The sequence below is a fragment of the Eriocheir sinensis genome, unplaced genomic scaffold (genome assembly GCF_024679095.1).
Source record: "Eriocheir sinensis breed Jianghai 21 unplaced genomic scaffold, ASM2467909v1 Scaffold30, whole genome shotgun sequence".
NCBI classification, from domain to species: domain Eukaryota; kingdom Metazoa; phylum Arthropoda; class Malacostraca; order Decapoda; family Varunidae; genus Eriocheir; species Eriocheir sinensis.
The window spans coordinates 982,050-1,005,788 of NW_026111610.1; positions in this window are offsets into that span (position 1 = coordinate 982,050).

Below are 23,739 nucleotides of genomic sequence, written 5' to 3' on the forward strand. Positions count from 1 at the left end.
GGGAACAGGAGTGATTAAGCGGTCGGCCATGCACCTCCTAGGGCGTAACGGGGGTAGGATATTTCGGCAACTCAAGTCTATGAAACCATCACTACAGACAGACGCAGACTTGTTTCTCTTCACTTCTCACACCTCATCACCAGAGCCAAAGATTCTCACTTCTCACACTTCATCACCAGAGCCAAAGATTCTCACTTCTCACTCACTTCTCACACTTCATCACCAGAGCCAAAGATTGTCACTTCTCACTCACTTCTCACACCTCATCACCAGAGCCAAAGATTCTCACTTCTCACACTTCATCACCAGAGCCAAAGATTCTCACTTCTCACTCACTTCTCACACATCATCACCAGAGCAAAAGATTCTCACTTCTCCTCACTTCTCACCTCATCACCAGAGCCAAAGATTCTCACTTCTCACACTTCATCACCAGAGCCAAAGATTCTCACTTCTCACTCACTTCTCACACATCATCACCAGAGCCAAAGATTGTCGCTTCTCACTCACTTCTCACACCTCATCACCAGAGCCAAAGATTCTCACTTCTCCTCCCACTTCTCACTTCATCACCAGAGCCAAAGATTCTCAATTCTAACTCACTTCTCACACTTCATCACCAGAACCAAAGATTCTCACTTCTCACTCACTTCTCACACTTCATCACCAGAGCCAAAGATTCTCACTTCTCACTCACTTCTCACACTTCATCACCAGAGCCAAAGACTGTCACTTCTCACTCACTTCTCACACTTCATCCCCAGAGCCAAAGATTCTCGCTTCTCACTCACTTCTCACACCTCATCACCAGAGCCAAAGATTCTCACGTCTCACTCACTTCTCACACTTCATCACCAGAGCCAAAGATTCTCACTTCTCACTCACTTCTCACACTTCATCACCAGAGCCAAAGATTCTCACTTCTCACTCACTTCTCACACTTCATCACCAGAGCCAAAGATTCTCGCTTCTCACTCAATTTTCACACCTCATCACCAGAGCCAAAGATTCTCACTTCTCACTCACTTCTCACACTTCATCACCAGAACCAAAGATTCTCGCTTCTCACTCACTTCTCACACCTCATCGCCAGAGCCAAAGATTCTCACTTCTCACTCACTTCTCACCTCATCCTTGAGCCAAAGATTCTCTCTTCTCACTCACTTCTCACACCTCATCGCCAGAGCCAAAGATTCTCACTTCTCACTCACTTCTCACACCTCATCACCAGAGCCAAAGAACAGGAGAGTTTAGCCAATTTCATCTCACAAGCGCCATGTTTTTACCAATAGAGCCGCGCGAAATACTAACGGATGCTGTCATAGTAGAGTTTTTTTTGGTGTTCTGGGTACTTCTTCGAGACCCTGACGATACCTTGAGCACAAAAAAAACACTACTGTACTGTTTGGGGAGGAGGTGGCTGAATGAATAGCGTGACGGCACCACGCTCAGGAGGACGCGAGTTTAATCCCCGCCCGGTGCCACCATGCTGGGATTTTTCAACCGCCGCCGAGTGGCTTAAAACTACCCACATGCTGTCCAAAAGACCACCTATCAACCCGGACTCTAGATTCTAGGATTAAAGATGAGCTCCGGGAGGGCAGCATGAGCCAATGCAAGATGGCGCCACTATAAACACTCGCCTGCGCCAGAACGGGCTGGGCCGACCTTTAGGCCCCACCGGGATGAAGCCTTGGGCCGACCATCAGGATCCACCGGGAAGAAGCCTACCGGCGCAATAGGCCACTACGTAAAAAAAAAAAAAAATAAATAAATAAATAAATCAGTTTCAAATTCGCCCGGCTCTTTTGGCAAAAACATGGCGCCGGTGATGAAGTTGACCAGACTCTCCTATTTTATTGTTCTTATTACCATCACGCCCGCTCTCACCACCAACGCCTTCATCACCGTCGGCACTGTTTTTATTACCGTCGTCAAATTCAATGTCTCTCAATTAACTGTGTCATTAAGGGGTCTTGGTACTATTATTGGTACTATTATTGGTACTATTATTGGTACTATTTTGTACTATTATTGTTCACGATCACTGTAATAAACACCACCAGGACCACCACCACCACCACCACCACTACCTTCATTACCACTATTATTGTTCACGACCACTGTAATAAACACCACCAGGACCACCACCACCACCACCACCTTCATTACCACTATTATTGTTCACGATCACTGTAATAAACACCACCAGGACCACCACCACCACCACTACCTTCATTACCACTATTATTGTTCACGACCACTGTAATAAACACCACCAGAACCATCATAACTACCACCACGATTACCACCACCATCACCACGACCATCACGACCACTAATAACTAAACCCTCATTACCGGCACCTCCTTTTTTTTTTCTTACGTTTACTACACTACACACAAGACACTTAACACTTCCTCGCTTCACACCATCACCACAATTACACTTTACAACCACCATCACTTGACTCTCCTGGCCTCGTTTTTTTTTTTTCGGGACAGCATATAGAGGCCTTTTTATTTATATATTGTTTGTCTTTAGCCCTTGAGCTGCCTCCTTTTCTGTAAACAAACAACAACAAAAACAACATTATTCACAACAGCCGCCATCCCCATCACCATAACAATGAAAACAACCACCATTATCTAGGCCTACCACCACCATCACCACCATAGCCACCACCACTACTAGCAACACCAACACCATCGTCCTTGTGCCTCCTAAGACGAATTCAAGTTACGTATCGTGTCTACATTAAGAAAAAGGGAATGCTATCGACCTTGTGTGATTAATGGCGGCTCGTGTTCCTGTCAGAGTTTTGTTTTTATAGAGATGTTGCAATTTGCTAAGCTAATGGTTGTGTCGTGACGCTTAGTCAAGAAAAAAATCCCTTCTCGCTTCTCCTGCTGTATCCTAACCTTCGCTCAGCGGGGGGATGGGTCTGTACAATTCCCTTCTGATTATATAAGATGTGTCGGCGTCCTTCGTTCCGTGGTGTAGTGTGGTTAACCAGCATACGTTTCTGTCTCTCTCCAATATCCAATCGTCCACCGCGCGGTTTTTAGGTGGGTGAAAACAGCTTCCATCCTGATTAGCACGTTCATAAATCAGCCTCCTCCCTGCCCATGTTTCGTAGCGTTAAAGAGAAGGGCGATGAGTAAGATGACTTCCACGAGATGATATCACACACGGAATTTATCATGTGTCTGTGTTAATTACCAGGATGCGTCGTAGCCTCTTTCGACACTCATTGGAATGTGGAAGAGGCAAATAAAAGAGAGAAGAAAAAATTCTCAGCGTGCCATAGCGAAATAACAGCAATGTGTTAGGCCACGCACACCTCGGAGGAATGGCGCACAGTTAACCCCGCTGACCAGACACTTCCAGGATAATAAAGATGTCCAAGTCCACTCTTAGCCTCATTATTATTATAGGAGGCGAAGCAGGTAGAGAGGGAGGAGTGAGGACACTATAAGATACCTGTTCATCAGCCCCACAGACACCTGCAACGCCGGGAGAGTGATAATGAAGATGAAAGTGATGAAAGAGGAGAAAAAGGACCAGAGAATATGAACAAGAGAAATGTAGGGCCAGAGTGGTAGGGTAATAAACATCTTAAAATACAACAAGCACACAAATGAAAAATGAGTGTGATTAGTTTAACGACTTATGCCTACGACCCGTGAACGGCGTGTCCCTTATGTCACATTCGGGAGAGATGAGTCCATATGATACGAGAACGTCCTTGAAGGTTCTACACGTGCTCACTACACACGTGGTAACAGCACACACACACACACACACACACACCCAGACCTGACCGAGGTCAGACATTGGTCACGGCGCTCCGTAAGGAGCAGCCTGGGGCCAGCCTGTTGGCCTCTCCCCTTCCCCCCCATCCCCCTCTCCCTTTTCATCAATAACCCAACACTGTAAGAAACTTTTGTGACAAGCTTAATCATGGTGAGAGAAAGTGAGTGTAGTGCGTTTGTGGTGCCGTGAAGACAATGAAGAGTAGTAATGGCCAGTGTGACGTCGACGCCGCCTAACCATCCAGCCGACGCCGGCCCCCAGGTGCCCCCAAGTACACCAGCCCGACCATCATGCTGCTGGGAGAATTCGGTTCAGGTGCAGTGCAGTGTTGAGGCCCGTCACTCAAGTGGACTCATGGTTGGGGCAAGTGGCAAGGGCAAGTGGCATGGGGCAGTGCAGACGTTTTGATGTTCCCACGCCTACCGCCTCTCGGTCTACCTCTTCCTATCTTGTCTCACCGGCTGGAGAGATTAGCAGGTCATCGCTAAACTGAGTGACGGCCGACATCGCTTCTACCTGCACCTCTGCCATCAACTGCGACCTGACCCTTTTTTGACCTGGGGTTGACCTGGGGCTTAAACACCTGACCCGTCAGCCGGAACACCACACCGCCTCCTTCAGCACTAACGCACTGCATTCCACCACCTCACCTCCCCCCCACCACCCCAGGCCCCCTATACCCCCTTTCACATTGTACTTTTTTTTCTATTTTATTTCAATATTGTATTTTTAACATGTATATTTTCAGCTTTACAGCTGCAATCACTTAATAAACCGTTTATTATTATTATTATTATTATTATTATTATTATTATTATTATTATTATTATTATTATTATTATTATTATTATTACACGGAAACGTCAGCTAAATCTCGAAATGACTGGCCTTGATTGTGTGTGTGTGTGTGTGTGTGTGTGTGTGTGTGTGTGTGTGTGTGTGTGTGTGTGTGTGTGTGTGTGTGTGTGTGTGTGTGTGTGTAGGGTCGTTTGTTCAATAATATCGTACCACTTTTTTCACGGGTCGTCTAATCTTCCCTTTTGTTGTTTCGTCACTCACCAGAATGGCATTACTTCGAAGCTGTTTGTTACGTAAGATCAAGGTATGCTAATGGTAGTGGGCACGTGTTGAAGTCCTTTCCTTGACCTCATTGTTTGTGTCGAGAGAAAAAGTATTGCGATTACCTATTTTTTTTCTTTGGGGCCTCTCTCCCTTGTTGACCAGTGGGGAGTTGGTGTTAGATAAACCATCGCATGCCTGTGGAGAAACATATATTTTTGCTCGACTCTCTTAATTAGGGAGACCAAGTTTATTGCATTGATTTTGTTTCTACCTTTTCCTCTACCTCTAATTATGTGTACCTTAAATGTGTCGGGGTTATAGACTTTGTTTCTTATAGTATTTTTACATTCCCGGTTCGACTTCTTGCTCTTTGTTTGACAATTTTATGAGCCTTGCCAGTTGCGAAAACCCTTAACATTTACTTCTTCCTATGTAGTAAAGGTTACGAGGGCCATTTTTGTATTGTTTCGCTATTTTACAGTAAAAGAAGACATACCAAGTGCTGAAAAGAGGTTCGCAGCATGCTTATAGGCGAAGAAAGTGTAGTTGGCCCCCAAAAACCGTGATGATGTATTTAGGAAACTTTGGGAAAGGGAATTCATGTACATAGTGACCTAGTTATTTTTTTGAGCTGGAAGTGAGTAGTATCTATTAGTTTAATCAAGAGTTTTTTTGTATGTAACTACGCATGTTGCCCCAAAGTTAAGAACATGAATTTAGACGTTTAGCGAGATGGATGACGCTTTATAGATAGCTGTAAATAAGTGATTGTTTGAAAAGTAAACATAAATAGATAAGTTGAAACGTATAAAAATTGATAGATGATAATAAACAGAAACAGGTAAATAGAATGATATAGAGTCTCATATATATTATACATAGTAATATACAGAGAAAAATATTTAAATACACAACCAGCCACACACAAATGTAATCACGAATCTTGCTGGGTGCATCGTGTAGGGCCAAGGCACGTTTTTAATCCTCCTCGCAGCGTGGGCCCCGAGAGAGAATCATTTCGATAGCAACTTAAACTCTCCACTGAGGTGCTGAGTGCGGTTCGGGAATTTATATTTTTCCATTAAGAGAAAGCCAGAAAAAAAGAGATATCAGTAAAAACTCGGTGCATCTTGCCTCATTCGGTTCATAATTTGAGGTATTGCAACTCGAAATCATTTGCCTTAAGTATACTTGATTTTTCTTCCTTATCTGACGTCCCTCTAGATCTTGACATGTCCAAGGACGTCAGCTGAGGCTCCCTTTTTCTGCAGAGGACCCAGTGGGTACGGTTGGGATTAGGTGAATATGCCGGGCCAGGGCGCCCTTCGTGTCTTCACCCGTCTACTTAAGTTGCTCCTGCCTCAGCGGAGCCACGCTCGCTGGTGAGTGACAAGGACTCCTGCTGAACGTACCCTATTTGTGGCGCGTCGTATACATGTAAGCGGGACCGGGCAAGCATTCTTATGGGCAAAGCAACGCGCTGCACGGAACGGATTTATTGCGCGTTGTATACGTGTATGGCTGTACTGTTATTTATTTTGTATTGTTAGAGTTCTTGCTCCCGAATGAGACTCAGATTTATTGTGCGCTTTAAGTGGCGTCACTGACATTTCTTACCAATAAAGCTGTTATGGAATTCTTCTAGATGTGTATGCTCCCCCTTAGTTAGTTAGTTCAACCCAGCTGCATAGCATGGTGGTGTGGCGCGGCGGTCCTGTGGGTTAGAGCTTTAAGCTATGGGCCAGGCGAGGTAGTTTGAACCCCAGTGCAGCACGTGACGCCATCTGGTCCTTAACCCCGAGAGACAACCCCAGAATAGTGACCCAATATGAACATAGGTAAAAGGTGTGAAGACAGAGAAGAATCCAGCCACTTTTTATTTGTGCAGAAGCTAAGTTTTGTAATTGATCACAACTGTCTCCAGCAAAAAAAAAAAAAAAAAAAAAAAATTATACGAGGAGGCAGACCAAGGGCTGACTAGAAAAGAAAAGGAAAAAAAAAAAAAAAACGTTCGCAGCTTGCCTCTCCTAACACCCCCCGCCAAAAATAATGTTAAGGAGTTGTTATAATTAGTTCTCGAAGTGTTTTCACATTCCGCACTTGAGAGTTTGTTATAAAAAGGAGATACGGCAAAGGGCAAACCGTTCCAGAGTGCACAAGATGGCGTAGACAAATTATGAGTAATTAGGCGCAGTATCCTTAGAGAAATGTTATGCTCTTATCTTCGTACTGTAAATAGTGTAAAATTAAAACAAGATACCAAGCCAAGTGAGACACTGGGTCGTATTACTAAAGATTTCGGCACCCAAGTTTACATATTTTACAAGGCTTTCGTAGGTGTTTTTGGCATTTCCAGGGATAGTTTTATGACCTTGGTGGTAGTTTGGCCCTTCTTCTGTACCGTGAATGAAAGAACACTCATTAGAACCCGATTGCTCCCCTTTTTGACCTTTAGAAATATCTGATGTGAGAAGCGAAATTGTCTTATAATACCGACCACTGTGATAAACATTGAGGATGATAAAAATACCTCTCTTCAAGTTCAGAGAGAAAACACAAAAAATGCAGAAAAAAACTGTGCCAATAATAATTAGTGATCAAGTCTCTTACTTCGCAACACGCTAGGCGGGGACGAGGAGCTCTGGTAAATACTGGTTATGTGCCGAGCCTATGGAAAGTAGCTAATGTGACGCCGATTTTAAAAAAGGGGGACAGGTCGGTTGCTTCTAACTATCGCCCAATTAGCTTAACATCGGTTATAGGCAAGATGCTGAAGTACATAATAGACAGGAACATTCGGGAGCCTCTAGAGAAACATAGCTTAATTCAGGGCCGAGAGAATACCGGGTCCACGCACGCGCACCTTAAGCCGATGAGGGCGGGGCTAGAGCTGTGACGTCACAGAGTGCGGGTTGCTCTCTCCCCTACCCCCTCCCCCTCTCTCAGGCTTCTCTCTCTCTCTCTCTCTCTCTCTCTCTCTCTCTCTCTCTCTCTCTCTCTCTCTCTCTCTCTCTCTCTCTCTCTCTCTCTCACCTGCGGCCCACAGGGTGCGGGTTGCTCTCTCCCCTACCCCCTACCCCTCTCTCAGGCTTCTCTCTCTCACCTGCAGCATATTACCACACTAATATTGTATGTAATCCAATTCTGACTGACTTTGAGGCTTATGTATTGCGGGTGGCTCTCTCCCCCACCCCCTTCCCCTCCCTCAGGCTGGTATCTCTCTCTCTCTCACCTGCAGCATAATACCACACTAATATTGTATGTAATCCAGTTCTTGCTGACGACTTTGAGGCTTATGTGTTGCGGGTGGCTCTTTCCACCCTTCCCTCTATGGCTTCTCTCTCTCTCTCTCTCTCTCTCTCTCTCTCTCTCTCTCTCTCTCTCTCTCTCTCTCTCTCTCTCTCTCTCTCTCTCTCTCTCTCTCTCTCTCTCTCTCTCTCTCTCTCTCTCTCTAAGCAGCAGCATATTACCACACTAATATTGTAAGTAATAAAATTCTTATTGATGACCTTGATACTTTTTTACAGTATATATTATGAGAATATGCTGTCAGTTGACATTCTCACTGCACAAAGGATATGAAAGTGGTAGGGGACTAGGGGTCACATTTAATGATACCACTATCAAAAGTAACAAAACACTGGTGCATACTTCGGAAAAGGCATAATAATATGTTAGGAGCAACATCAGTGCATACTATTACAGTTTCAGTGTCCTTTGGAAAATTAAAAAAAACTATATATTGTGTGTCTATAGCGATTGGTAGTGTTACAACCAGCCACAACACAATGAGGCATCACTAAACGATGCGGGCGGCCTGAACCGGCAGCTGACCATGCAGTAGCGCACACCCCGCCACGGTTGAACCCAGACTGGCCGCGGCAGCCACCTCGGACTCTTCCCTGCACGCACCCTGTGACGTCACGACCTGCGCGGCCCGGTGGAGTTTTTGGTGGCTCCTTGCGCGGACCCTGTATTCTCTCGGCCCTGGCTTAATTCACGACTCGCAGCATGGGTTCCCGAAAGGTTGGTCATGTCTCACCAATCTCTTGTCCTTCAACAATAAAATATTTGAGGCGGTAGACAGAGATGAAAATTATGAAGTAATGTATCTCGATTTTAGTAAATCGTTTGACAAAGTTCCTCACCAACGACTGTTGCTTAAATTACAGGCTCACTGAGTAGAGGGTAAAGTTTTGAACGGGTCAAGGCGTAGCTTAGCAATAGGAAACAAAGAGTGCAGATCAATGGTAAAGGATCTGACCGGGGATGTGTTATGAGCGGGGTCTCACAAGGTTCGGTATTAGGTCCACTTTTGTTTATTATTCATATCAATGACTTAGATACAGGAATTAGTAGTGATGTCAGTAAGTTTGCAGATGATACCAAGATCGGTAAATAATAGAGTCGGATCAGGACGCTAGCATTCTCAAGGATGAATTAAACAGATTGTATGACTGGGCGGATAAATGGCAGATGGAGTTCAATGTAGGGAAGTGCAGTATTCTGAGTGTAGGTAGGAGCAACCCCTCACATAACTATTGCTTAAATAACACTCTCATAAGCAGGTCTAGGTGTGAGACGGATTTAGGGGTCTTAGTGAGCTCTGATCTCCGTTCAAGGGCACAATGCATTCAAGCTAGAAATCGAGCAAATAGGGTACTGGGATTTATTTCAAAGAGCGTAAGCAACAGAAACAAACTATATTTAGCATTAGTTAGACCTCATCTTGACTATGCGGCTCAGTTCTGGTCACCTTACTATAGAATGGATATCAAAATGTTAGAATCGGTGCAGAGGAGGATGACTAAGATGATTCAGGGGTTGAGGAACTTGCCATACGAGGAAAGACTCAAACAGTTAAACTTGCATTCTCTAGAAAGGCGAAGGGTGCGTGGAGACATGATTGAGGTTTATAAATGGATGAAGGGCTTTAATAAGGGGGATATTCATAAGGTTTTGTTGGTAGGAGAACCGGGTAGGACACAAAGTAATGAGTTTAAACTGGAATCATTCTGATTCAACAGGGACATAGGCAAAAATTGGTTTACTAACAGAGTGGTGGATGATTGGAATAGGCTTAGCAGTCATGTGGTGAGTGCCAATACAATTGTTACATTAAAAAATAGATTAGATAAATTCATGGACAGCGATATCAGGTGGGGTTAGATACACGGGAGCTTAGGTTCAAAGGAGCTGCCTTGTACAGGCCTACCGGCCTCCTGCAGACTCCTATGTTCTTATGTTCTTATATAATAAAGGCAGTCAACTTTGGATATTTTTATTTTTTTGTTTATAGGGAAAAAAGACGAAAGTGTTATGAACCTATAAGGGAGTAATCAGAACCTGGAGGGAGTACAGGAAGCTCAGATCGCTTCCCAGGTTGAAATCACTCTAGAGTGATTTCAACCTAGGTCCAGATCACTCTAGAGTGATTTCATCCTAGGTCCAGATCACTCTAGAGTGATTTCATCCTAGGTCCAGATCACTCTAGAGTGATTTCAACCTAGGTCCAGATTACTCTAGAGTGATTTCATCCTAGGTCCAGATCACTCTAGAGTGATTTCATCCTAGGTCCAGATTACTCTAGAGTGATTTCATCCTAGGTCCAGATCACTCTAGAGTGATTTCAACCTAGGTCCAGATCACTCTAGAGTGATTTCATCCTAGGTCCAGATCACTCTAGAGTGATTTCATCCTAGGTCCAGATCACTCTAGAGTGATTTCATCCTAGGTCCAGATCACTCTAGAGTGATTTCATCCTAGGTCCAGATCACTCTAGAGTGATTTCATCCTAGGTCCAGATCACTCTAGAGTGATTTCAACCAAGTCCAGGCTACTCCTGAGTGATTTCAATCAGGGGAGTGATCTGAACCTCCTACACCGGTGTGTTGTCCCGAGGCAGTGGTGGTCAGCCCCAGTCTTGGTCCCAGCCAGCGTGCGTGGTATTTTTTTTTTTTTTTTTACTACTTGGCTCATGCATCCCGGTGTTTCCTTTGGCAGAAGGCGTGGTAGGTAGGGCTACAAACAGAATGTGAGTGATCTTAATTGACGATGGCTGATAAATCGTTAGCCAACGGCGGGACTCAACGAAGGACCCCCCAACCACCTCTGTAAAGTCTGTGTGTGTGTGTGTGTGTGTGTGTGTGTGTGTGTGTGTGTGTGTGTGTGTGTGTGTGTGTGTGTGTGTTACATATTTTCAAGAGCAGGCGGTGGTTGGGTGGGTTACGTGCGGGTGCGATGTCGTGGAAGACCCGGGTTCAAGTCACGCCCGCCGCTACAAGCTGACAGTTTCTAGTCATAACCAAGTGACCAAAGTCTATCCATATACTTTCCTGAAGACCATCTATCAACCTGGACTCTAGCGAAACTCTCTATAGAGGATCAAGTGGAGCTCCGCGGGGCAGCATGAGCCAAGCATAAATGGCGCCACCAAAACACTTGCCTGTGCCACCAACGGGCTGGGGCCGACCAACAGGGCCCAGCATGAAATCCTACCGGTGCTATGGGCCAAGCATAAATGAAAATCATTAAAGTAAATAAATAGATAAATATATAAAATAAAAAATACGAGTCCTATTCGGTTCACCATCCTATCCAAAATTTTCACCTAACGCCCTGGAGAAAGTCAGCCCTCAGAGTACATTCAAGCATCACTACTCGCTGCTATACCAAATTCACATAAAAATCTTACTAATTTCAAATACGTCAAGGCAACAAGTGTAATTTTAATCCGCATATTTTTATCCTCGGGCATGAAAGCCTCACCTAACCCTCTCGTCCCCTAACCTCCATTGACGGCCGAGATGCTGTTCGCCGTGACCGCAAATGTTTCCATGACGAATGCAGCAATATTCTGTGTACATCCAAGGCAGAGGCGTCACCTGTGCACTGATGCAGGTGTTTGGAGGCAACCTGGACAAGCACACGGAGCGGCGCAACTACCTCAACTCCCACTTCAAGGCCCGCTACGTCCGCCTGCACCCCCAACGCTGGAGATAGTCCATCGCCCTGCGCGCCGCCCTCATCGGCTGCCCACACAAAGGGGACTGCGGCGAGGGCTTCTTCCGCGTCACGCCCGATACCAACTGCGGTGAATGTGTCTGGCTTGTGCTTTAGCAGGGGTAAGTATTCAGCAGGGGCAAGTATTTAGCAGGGGCAAGTATTTAGACCGTGGACAGGGGCATTGGGCAGGGGTAGGACTATCTATGCCCGTGTCTCTGTCTGTTTGAGAGTTAATATATATGAAAATACTAAATCTGAGCTAAAATATATGTGGGATGGTGGGATTGATGGTGATTTGGTGGCACGGTGGTGGAGATGAGGCTCAGTGCAGTGTGGTGGCGCTAGACAGTTGTTGTGGCGGTGCTAGCCCCAGGTCCAACGTGGGTCATGTAACAGGTGACGGCGGGGGGCAGGTGCAGTGGTGTCGAAAGGTTATTCAGGTTACAGGCTTAGTAGTGATTGCCAAGTCCTGGACATTAATAATAGGGGAGGGTGGATTCTGCTCGGCTAGGAGATGGTGGTTAAGGGAGCTTCTGCACAGCCTTGGAGGGGGGGCCGGGGGGGGCGTGCATCGTATTCCACCTGAGTGACGAGGGTTCAACATTGCACTGCCACATGAACGTATCTATGCCAGTATCAGGGTGGGCGGACGGGCGTACCCTGGGGACCTCGGCGTGTCGACAGGGCGGGTGGACGGGGTAGACGGGCGACATACTCAACAATCGGTATGCATCTTCTTCGACCATACCAGCACTGCACTCTGACTGTCACCGTATTTTCACTGCATTACACAGAATGTTCTTTGGAATATTGGTGGGCTCCTTTAAAAAACTAGTTGAGAGGTGAGGGTGGGGGAGGGGACAGAGGGTCAACAAGCAACACACACGAAAACAGCTTCCTATACCCCCCACCCCCCCTTCAGCATTACGTCCCAAGTCAATATAGGTGTCAGTTTAGCCCTGCGCCGTCCTCAGACTTAAATGGGCGCGTTGTCACTAAGTTGTCGATGCCCCTGTTCGATGACGGGCGTCCCAAATGATAGTTTACCACTTGCAGGAGATTGCAGTTTAGAATTGTGTATGGTTATGTGCCAGCGGAAGCGTCGCGGTAGTGGTTTTCAGAGGAATGGGCAACGCAATACTTGTGTTTTACTGCAGCGTCCTCTAGTCAGCCGCCTATAATCAGTCTTCAAGCGAGGTTAGAGATACGTACCTGCCCAGAAGCTTTTGTCTTGAAACGTACGAGTTTGGCTGATAAGTATTTAATCCCCGGGTCCAGAGCGTTAGTTAAAACACACAAAAACCTGGCATCTATATTTTCTTGTTAATTAGCTTTCTCTTAAAGATGAAGAAGCGTGGCCGATATAGTATTTTTGAGACAAGCAAGCGAGGTTTAAGATGAGGCATATTCCCTTCCTCGGCGCAGGTCTTGTGTTTAAAGCGAGTCTGGCAACCCCTCGTGCCGGCGGAACCCTCAGTGAGCTTCAACACGTATATTAATCCAATTATGCCAATCTTTGCACATCACCTGTCATCTGCAGAGTCTGATCGTGATGCATACAGGCTCCGCACCCTTAAAAGTCCGTGTATTCATGATAATTACACGCTACAATTTGACATGGTAAAAATATAGAATCTAACCTGGGTAGTACAATCATCGACTTGACTAACGTATTCGGCACCAGCTGAGTGAGGATCGCGCCGAGTTTACATAAATTTACTAAGCTGCTTTTTTTGCTGTCGATGTGTTATGTACGTGTCAGGTTAAGGTCTCGTTGATCAGTGGCAGAGGAAGCCCTGGGCGTCATTGTAAACATGGCAGTAATTGTAATTATAGCAGGAGACTCGGTACCTCCCTCACCTGCCATTCGACACCGGCAATCAACATCCGCCTGCCTCCCACTACTTATTATTCCTTCTCCTTCTACTCCCCCTCCTCCTCCTCCTCCTCCTCTTCAGTTTTCGTTTTCGTTTTAATTTCTTTCTTTCTTCTTCTTCTTCTTCTTCTTCTTCTTCTTCTTCTTCTTCTTCTTCTTCTTCTTCTTCTTCTTCTTCTTCTTCTTCTTCTTCTTCTTCTTTTACTTCTTCTTCTTCTTCTTCTAACAGATGTACAAACCTAGCCGTCGAAAAATAATAAGGAAGAAAATAGGAGCGGGATGGAGCGCTTTTGGTATGCATAGTAAATCATGAGTAGCAAAATGTCACTCTTTTAGAAGAAAGTGCTGTAGCCTGCAATCAGTGTATCCTGAACATACGGTTTCATGTCTTATAGTTTTATCACATGCATTTTGACCACCTCTTTGGATTCTTTTTAGGAGCAGCAAGTAGCGGGATTTTTTATTATTGTTTCCTGTTTTTGTGCCCTTGAGCTGTCTCCTTTGTTGTAAAAAAAGAAGAAAAAAAGCTGCATCCAAACTTAACTAGTGTGATTGATCTCAAACACAGCTTCCGCATCTGTCCGCAGACCAGCAGACCCTGTACCGAGACTACGTGTTCGGCCTTGACCGCCTCACAGTCTTCGTCGAGAGCCAGCGTCGCCTGGACACACTGTCGCCGCAGGACCACAAAAAGTGCGCCTCCATTACAAGACTGAACAACGCTCTCTTCAGGTAAGGTTGATTTTGACTTGCCTTCATCTTCGTGAAACACATGTGTTGGAAACGATGAATGATACGACTTTAGGTCCTCAGCAGCGCCAGCGTAATTATGACTATTATTCATTATCAGTTTGGTAAGCATTCAAAGTTGATGATTATCTCTCTCTCTCTCTCTCTCTTTCTCTCTCTCTCTCTCTCTCTCTCTCTCTCTCTCTCTCTCTCTCTCTCTCTCTCTCTCTCTCTCTCTCTCTCTCTCTCTCTCTCTCTCTCTCTCTCTCTCTCTCTCTCTCTCACACACACACACACACACACACACACACACACACACACACACACACACACACACACATTTATTAGCTCAATCCACTAATCCATTGTCCCCGTGAGCAGAGAGCGCGTGCACGTGGAGTGTCCTCAGCCCATCAAGGGTCGTTTCCTGTACATCAAGGCGAGCGGGGTTGCCAACAGGTGGCACCGCGTCTTCATGGTGCTGTGTGAGGTGTTGGCGTACTGACCCGCCTCGGCTGCTCACCACGCCCTCACCGACATCAAACCCGCCTGCACTTCTTTCGCAGATTATGGTGAAAAGAAAAATATAAATAACTATTCACGTGACTGAGAAGCAAATGGAAACGTTGCTTGCCACTCAGGATAATCATGGATAATGCCTTTTGAAATGGCAAAGCTATTATGCCCTCAAAAGGAAATAGTGATGGACAGACTCTCATTTTGGGTGCCACGACGTTTTGTATTCAGGGATGAACAGTTTTGAGATTGTAAAGTTAGTTTATGTTTTGAAGATGAACTGAAATGGACAAAATTCATAGTGCATTGTGGAAAGGGTGGATCATGACTTTGTGTCCGTGGATAAGTGTTGCGTTGATGGACGAGGTTCTCGGCGATGAGGCCAGCGTGTGGTGGTGCAGTGGAATGTTCAGTCATCATCTTCGACGGTTCTTCTCATGTGGTGCGTCGTCAAACACCCCGCACAGGAGACCGATGGACGCGACCCACGAATACTGCCCCGTGCATGCACTGTGTGTACCTGTGATATGGTAGACAAGGAACACGAGTTAAGTACATGACATACTTTACCTCCTTACTTAAGCTACATTGTGTTTAGAAGTGTTGTAGGTTTCAAAGTGATGTTCGTTTATGTGCGCTAAACAGATGCGTTGGTGAGATATAAATATGATGATGTCAGCGCGCGACCTTCCTTGGGTTCACACGTGACTTTGCCCCGCTGCTGTGTGGTGCCAACTCGCTCTTTCCTCTGTTTTCCTCTGCTTTCGCGGTGTGAGGCGTTCTGTGCTTCTGTGTAACTGCTGCTGTACTGGAGGACTACAAAACCAGGAGGATTACCCTGCCTTCTACTACAGACCGCTAAGTGTTCTGATTTAGTATTTACTTAGATAGATAGTGATCCACAGTTACTCCTAGGACAAGTGTATTAAGCTTCCCACATCTACACTAAATTCAACATTCTTTCACGCCAACCCAGTGCTACACGGTTTTATATTGCTTTTGTGTTTTTTTTTATATTGCTTTTGTGTTTTCTTCTCCTTCTATTATTAGGATACTTTACTGTGCTGTGATAATAGGACTACGTGAATCAGGCGCGCCAAGCTACGTTAATTTCTAAGTCCACACAAAACACTAGATAATCCACTTTCCGCGCAAACCTAGTGAACACAGTTATTATCTTCTTTACATAAGTGATTTCTCATTATATTAATATTGGCCTATGTTTTGTCTTGGTGGGTAGAAATAACCGCGCCTTTTTACCCGAGACACACCCTTTTCCCCGGGGAATTGACCTGACTGCGACCTCACAGCAGCTGTGGTTTGTTTTCCTAGATACACATTTTTGACCTGACGACCTCACCGCAGCTGTTGGTTTGTTTTCCTAGATACACATTTTTGACCTGACGACCTCACCGCAGCTGTTGGTTTGTTTTCCTAGATACACATTTTTGACCTGACGACCTCACCGCAGCTGCGTACTTTGTTATCGTCTTAACGCGCCTAATTGTTTCCGTCTTGCCTCGCCCATATCTTCACCATGACGTCCCTCAAGCGTTGTTCTGGGTGTGGCCTTCGCATGGCCAAGCAGTACTTTCTTTCCAAGGACGTTTGTAGGTTCTGCGTTAAGACTCAGAAGGATGATCAGAGGATCATAGAGTTAGAGAATAGGGTTACGACTCTCGCCGCCCAGGTACACTTATTGGTTAGTGCAGCAGCAACAAGCCCCGCCTCCTCCTCCTCCCCTTCCTCTTCCTCTTCTTCCTCGTCCTCCTCCCCTTCCTCTTCCTCTTCTTCCTCGTCCTCCTCCCCTCTGTCTTCACCCACACAGCAGCCACTCCCATCCTCCTCCTCCTCCTCCTCGACCATCTCCGATCTCCCCGCTTCCCACCCCTCCTTCTCCTCTTCTTCCTCCTCTTCCTCCTCCTCCTCGCCTTCCTCCTCCGTCCCCCCTCTCCCCTCTCCCCGCCCACCCTCCTCCTCCTCCTCCTCTCCCCCTTCCTCCTCCTTGTCCTCCGCCTCTTCGCTCGTCCCTCCCTCCCACACCTGTCCTTCACCTTCCCCTTCCCCCTCTTCCTCCTCCCTCTCCTCGTCCGTCCCTCCCTCCCCCACCTCACTCTCCCTTTCACCTACTCCTCCTTCCTCGTCCTCCTCCCCCACCCCCTCCTCCTCCTCCGCCTCAAATTCCTCGCCTTCCTCTTCCGTCCCCCCTCTCCCCTCTTCCCGCCCACTCTCCCCCTCCTCCTCCTCCTCTCCCTCTTTCTCCTCCTTGTCCTCCGCCTCCTCGCTCGTCCCTCCCTCCAACACCTGTCCCTTACCTTCCCTTTCCCCCTCTTCCTCCTCCCTCTCCTCGTCCATTCCTCCCTCCACCACCTCACCCTCCCTTTCTCCTTCTTCCTCTTCCTCCTCCTCCTCCCCCTTTCCACCTTCCACCTCTTCCACAATTTCTCCTCGTTCTTCACAGCAGGTCCCTCCCCTCCCCCCTTCACCCACCCCTCCAGGCCCCCCGTCCGACCGTCGGGTTCTTGTTGTTGGTGATAGTCAGGTTCGTTATGTTGACAGGTATTTTTGCTCCAAGGATAAGAACAGGACGAGGGTGTGTTTCCCAGGGGCAGGGGTGGGCCATATATCAGACAGGATTGAGGCGTGTATGGCAAGCGAGGGATCGAACCCCATTGTCTTTCTCAGCTGTGGCGGAAACGACGTTTCTCGTGTGCCAAGCGAGGACCTTCTCAGGCGTTTTAGAGAATTGTTAGGCAGGATACGTGACGCTGGTGGGTCACCAGTAGTGTGTGGCGTCCTGCCAAGGAGGGGCGTTGGCGATGGATGGCTGTCAGGGCGATAGCAGTGAACAGCAGACTTGCTGAGCACTGCGAGCGCAATGGGTGGCTGTTCGTCGACAATTGGGACCTCTTCTTTGGCAACGACGCCCTCTACGCCCGTGACGGGATACACTTGACGTTCAAGAGTGTTGAGGCTCTCTCAGACTCCCTTGAGCGAGCACTTGGTACCCTGAGGGATTTTTTAGTATAGGCGAGGGGGGGAGGAGTAATGGGAGCAATGGGAGGAGTAATGGGAGGGGACATCTAGCTCATAATATAACCAGGCAGTTTAGAAGTAATTCTAGAGGAGTAACAGAGGACGGGCTAAGAATCTTCTATACTAACAGCAGGAGCCTCAGAAACAAGATAGACTTACTAAGGGGTGAAGCTTGTTCAGAAAATTTTGACATAATAGCGATCACTGAGACATGGATAGACTTTGCTAATAGAAATTTTAGGTCAGAATTTGAAATAACGGGTTATCAGATGTTTCACAAAGACAGAAGGGGCAGAAAGGGAGGTGGAGTTGCGCTATATGTTAAAGACTCACTTAAATGTTTAGTTAACAACTCAGTCAAAACTAACATGGATTCTGAATCAGTTTGGGTGGACGTTTACAAAGGGAAAGAAAAACTAACTCTAGGAGTTATATACAGGCCACCCAACCTTAACAGGCAGGACACGAGTATATTACTACAGGAGATTGGCAGGGCAGTATGAGTAGAAATGTCTGCGTAATGGGGGACTTTAATTATAGGAATATAGACTGGGAAGATCTAGTGGGTAACCTGGAAGCCGAGGACTTTCTTGAAGTTATACAAGATAATTTCCTTAAGCAGGTAGTTACTGAGCCTACCAGAGGAGATAACATATTAGACTTAGTCCTAACCAATAATGGGAACTTGCTACGTGAGTTGGAGGTGGGCGGAGAGTTAGGAAATAGTGACCACAGAACGGTTCGTTTTAGGTTAGACTGGGCGGTAACTCGTGATCCAAACCCAGTGTTAGTGCCAGATTTTAGAAAAGCAAACTACGAGGGGCTTCGAAGACATCTTGAAGGGGTAAACTGGGATAATTTAGGGATTCATGAGGGCCAGAACTGCGGATTGGAGAGCCAGGAGAACCAGGTAGAAATGTCTTACAATAATTTAGTTAGAGTAATAGTAGAGGGGCAAGAACAGCATATACCACAGCGAACACTTAGAAAAGAAAACAATGATCCTAAGTGGATGACTCGTGGACTAAAACACGAGATTGGGTTAAAGAAGAATTTATCAGAAAATAAAGAATGGGAAACACAACTCACGGGCCGCTACGTCGAACTAACAAGATAAGTTAAGAAAAACACCAGGATAGCAAAAAGAACTATGAGATCAAAGTAGCAAATGAGGCGAAAAGTAATCCTAAGGGCTTCTTTCAGATGTATAGAACAAAAACACGGGAGAAAATTGGACCGCTGAAATCAAACACAGGGGAGCTAGTAGAAAATTACGAAAATATGAGCACATTGTTGAACGACTACTTCCTTTCAGTATTCACACAGGAGGATCGAACGACTATACCGGAAAGAGTTCAGGTGTACGAGGGCGGGGATGGCGATAAATTGAGGGATATAATCATTACCAGGCAAGTAGTTCAGGATGAGATAGATAAGCTTAAGAAGAACAAGTCGCCAGGTCCTGACGGGATATTTCCGAGGGTATTAAAGGAGCTAGGCGATATAATCAGTGACCCACTAACCGACATCTTTAAGATGTCGGTTAATACTAACTATGTGCCGAGCCTATGGAAAGTAGCTAATGTGACGCCGATTTTTAAAAGGGGACAGGTCAGTTGCTTCAAACTATCGCCCAATTAGCTTAACATCGGTTATAGGGAAGATGCTGGAGTCCATAATAGCCAGGAACATTCAGGAGCATTTAGAGAAACATAGCAATTCACGACTCGCAGCATGGGTTCACAAAAGGTAGGTCATGCCTCACCAATCTCTTGTCCTTCTACAATAAAGTATTTGAGGCGGTTGACAGAGATGAAAATTATGATGTAATCTATCTTGATTTTAGTAAAGCGTTTGACAAAGTTCCTCACCAACGACTATTGCTTAAATTACAGGCTCACGGAGTAGAGGGTAAAGTTTTGAACTGGGTCAAGGCGTGGCTTAGCAATAGGAAGCAAAGAGTGCAAATCAATGGTAAAAGATCTGACTGGGGATGTGTTACAGTGGGGTCCCACAAGGTTCGGTATTAGGTCCACTTTTGTTTATTATTTATATCAATGACTTAGACACAGGAATTAGTAGTGATGTTAGTAAATTTGCAGATGATACCAAGATCGGTAGAGTAATTGAGTCGGATCAGGACGCTAGTATTCTCCAAGGTGAACTCAACAGATTATATGACTGGGCGGATAAATGGCAGATGGAGTTCAATGTAGGGAAGTGCAGTATTCTGAGTGTAGGTAGGAACAACCCCTCACATAACTATTGCTTAAATGACACTCTCATAAGTAGGTCTGGGTGCGAGAGGGATTTAGGGGTCTTAGTGAGCTCTGATCTCCGTCCAAGGGCACAATGCATTCAAGCTAGAAATCGAGCTAATAGGGTACTGGGATTTATTTCAAGGAGCGTAAGCAACAGAAGCCCCGAAGTCTTCCTCAAACTATATTTAGCATTAGTTAGACCTCATCTTGACAATGCGGTTCAGTTCTGGTCACCCTACTAGAGAATGGATATCAAAATGTTAGAATCGGTGCAGAGGAGGATGACTAAGATGATTCAGGGGTTGAGAAACTTGCCATACGAGGAAAGACTCAAACAGTTAAACTTGCATTCTCTAGAAAGGCGAAGGGTGCGTGGAGACATGATCGAGGTTTATAAATGGATGAAGGGCTTTAATAAGGGAGACATTCATAAGGTTTTGTTGGTAAGAGAACCGGGTAGGACACGAAGTAACGGGTTTAAACTGGATAAATTCAGATTCAACAGGGACATAGGCAAAAATTGGTTTACTAATAGGGTGGTGGATGAGTGGAATAGACTTAGCAGTCATGTGGTGAGTGCCAATACAATTGTCACATTCAAAAATAGACTAGATAAATTCATGGACAGCGATATTAGGTGGGGTTAGGTACACGGGAGCTTAGGGTCAAAGGAGCTGCCTCGTACAGGCCTACCGGCCTCTTGCAGACTCCTGCGTTCTTATGTTCTTATGTTCTTATGTCGGTTTCGGAAAGGTTTCTGCATGGGAACTTTTATACTTGATCACTGATCAGTCTTGTTTGAGTTAGTTCATAAAAAAAAGTGTTTCACAAAATTATAGGCCATATTTTGATTATCATTGTTGTCAAGTGCCACTTTTGGCTCAAGGTAGCATATCCAGTCAGAATTTGTCTGTTTGACGGTTGTCACAATGATGCTCAGCTCTTTGTATATAGCCTAATTCCTTCGTGGGGTGACAAATACAACCTGTAATATATTTATCTAGGATTTTGCTGCATTATGAGGAATCTACGCGGTCATCTTGATAGTCTCGCCCCTAGGAACTACAGACAGACAGGCCGGCACGCACAACGCTGTGTAGCTCGGCGACAGTGTGTGACAAGCCCGCTGCCGCCGCAGAGCTCAGCCGTGTATTATTGTCATTATTACTAGTGTGTGTGTGTGTGTGTGTGTGTGTGTGTGTGAGAGAGAGAGAGAGAGAGAGAGAGAGAGAGAGATTATAATTAAAGTTACAATATTTTTGTTATTGTACTGTATTCATATATGTAAATATATATGTTTCAAAAGAAGCATAAGATTGCATGTATATTGATTATAATAATATTAAGAATGATAAAGATGCGTAATAATCACAACAAATATATAGTAGTTATTATAATGCTATATGTAACTAGCTATATATATATATATATATATATATATATATATATATATATATATATATATATATATATATATATATATATATATATATATATATATATATATATATATATATATATATATATATATATATATTGTGTGGGTGTGTGTGGGGGGGGGGGTAGGGGGTGCGCGTGTGTGTGTGTGTGTGTGTGTGTGTGTGTGTGTTACCACCCGCATATGGGTGCCCGATGCTTCCTATTTTTAGCATATATCAAACGACGTAATATTTCTCGATCGCTGGACATTTGCTCATTATTTGTGAATTCTGCGCCTTTTGGCTCACCGCGTCACAGTAGTGTGGACTCCGTGGAGCAGTAGTGCACGCCGGGGCCGCCGGGACACCCGCCGCCTCTCTGCGGGGGAGACGGTTCTAGTTGTGTGGAAGGCGCCACCTCCTCTCGGTGGTTAGTAGGAGGACCGGACAATAGAGTAATACATGTGGATGTTAACATTATGAGTTAGTGTGTAGCTGTACAAGTTAGACAAAGATTTATCTTGCAATTGACACCATCACTACAATCATTTAAAATTTAGCGACTAAAAACAAGGAAGGAATATTATTTGACTTTCTCTACCACAAAAATGCTTTGGCTGCAGTGCATATAAAGGGGCAACAACCCTCTGAAAAAAAAAAATCTTTTGACACTTTTTAAATGTTATTGTTGATATTGATATATAATAGTATAGAAATGCGTATGAAAGCTATCATAAACTGATAAATCCAGCAGCACATACAAATGGGTAATTGTATCATCTTTTTGTATAAGAAAGCCGACTAGGCAAATGAGATTTCCACAAACAAAAGGAATGGGGACACAGACTCTTGTAGAAGTGTAAATATCTATAATCAACAGGATTTGTTCCACTACAAGACCAACCAAGGCTAAGAATGTCTGATTAATGACGTAACGTGCGTAACGTGCAATTGTGATACGGAAGCCGTGCAAGGAATCGCTAAGCAAGGAAGGCGTGCCGAGCCTCACGTTAACAGTGTGCTGGCAACACTCGCGCCGCCCACTGACTCCACGATCGTAGGCTTGTCACATTATAGTGTGTGTGTGTGTGTGTGTGTGTGTGTGTGTGTAATATATATATATATATATATATATATATATATATATATATATATATATATATATATATATATATATATATATATATATATATATATATATATATATATATATATATATATATATATATATATATATATATATATATTTTTTTTTTTTTTGCAGTGATTGAAAGTGAACATTTTGATAATAGAAAAGCACCGATTTTTTTTCAAAAGTTCAATGAGTCAGTTAAGTAGAGTATCACAATACAAGTAATGATTACTTAAATATTTTCCTGTACAGTCTGTGTGTTCCCGTGGTTGTGTATATACGTGGAGATCTTTTTGATCAATACTTGGAAATTAACACGTTTTCATTACAAGCTGCACGTAAAGACTAAATGACATTTTCACAAATTACAATAAGAAATTCTCTCAAATCCTTTTATCAGTGTGATAAGTAGTTATGGCGGGTAGTTTGATATTAAGTGCAATGATGATAACGGCACCGAAGTAATGATGATGATAATGATAATAGTAATTTATAATGTTCAACAAAAGTTATCTTAGCTGTTCACAATATTTGTGGAGATCCTCAATATTTGTCACACATCTTAATCACCACTGGTAATTGGAAAAAAAAATTATATATATATATATATATATATATATATATATATATATATATATATATATATATATATATATATATATATATATATATATATATATATATATATATATATATATATATATATATATATATATATATATATATATATATATATATATATATATATATATATATATATATATATATATATATATATATATATATATATATATATATATATATATATATATATATATATATATATATATATATATATATATATATATATATATATATATATATATATATATATATATATATCTATAT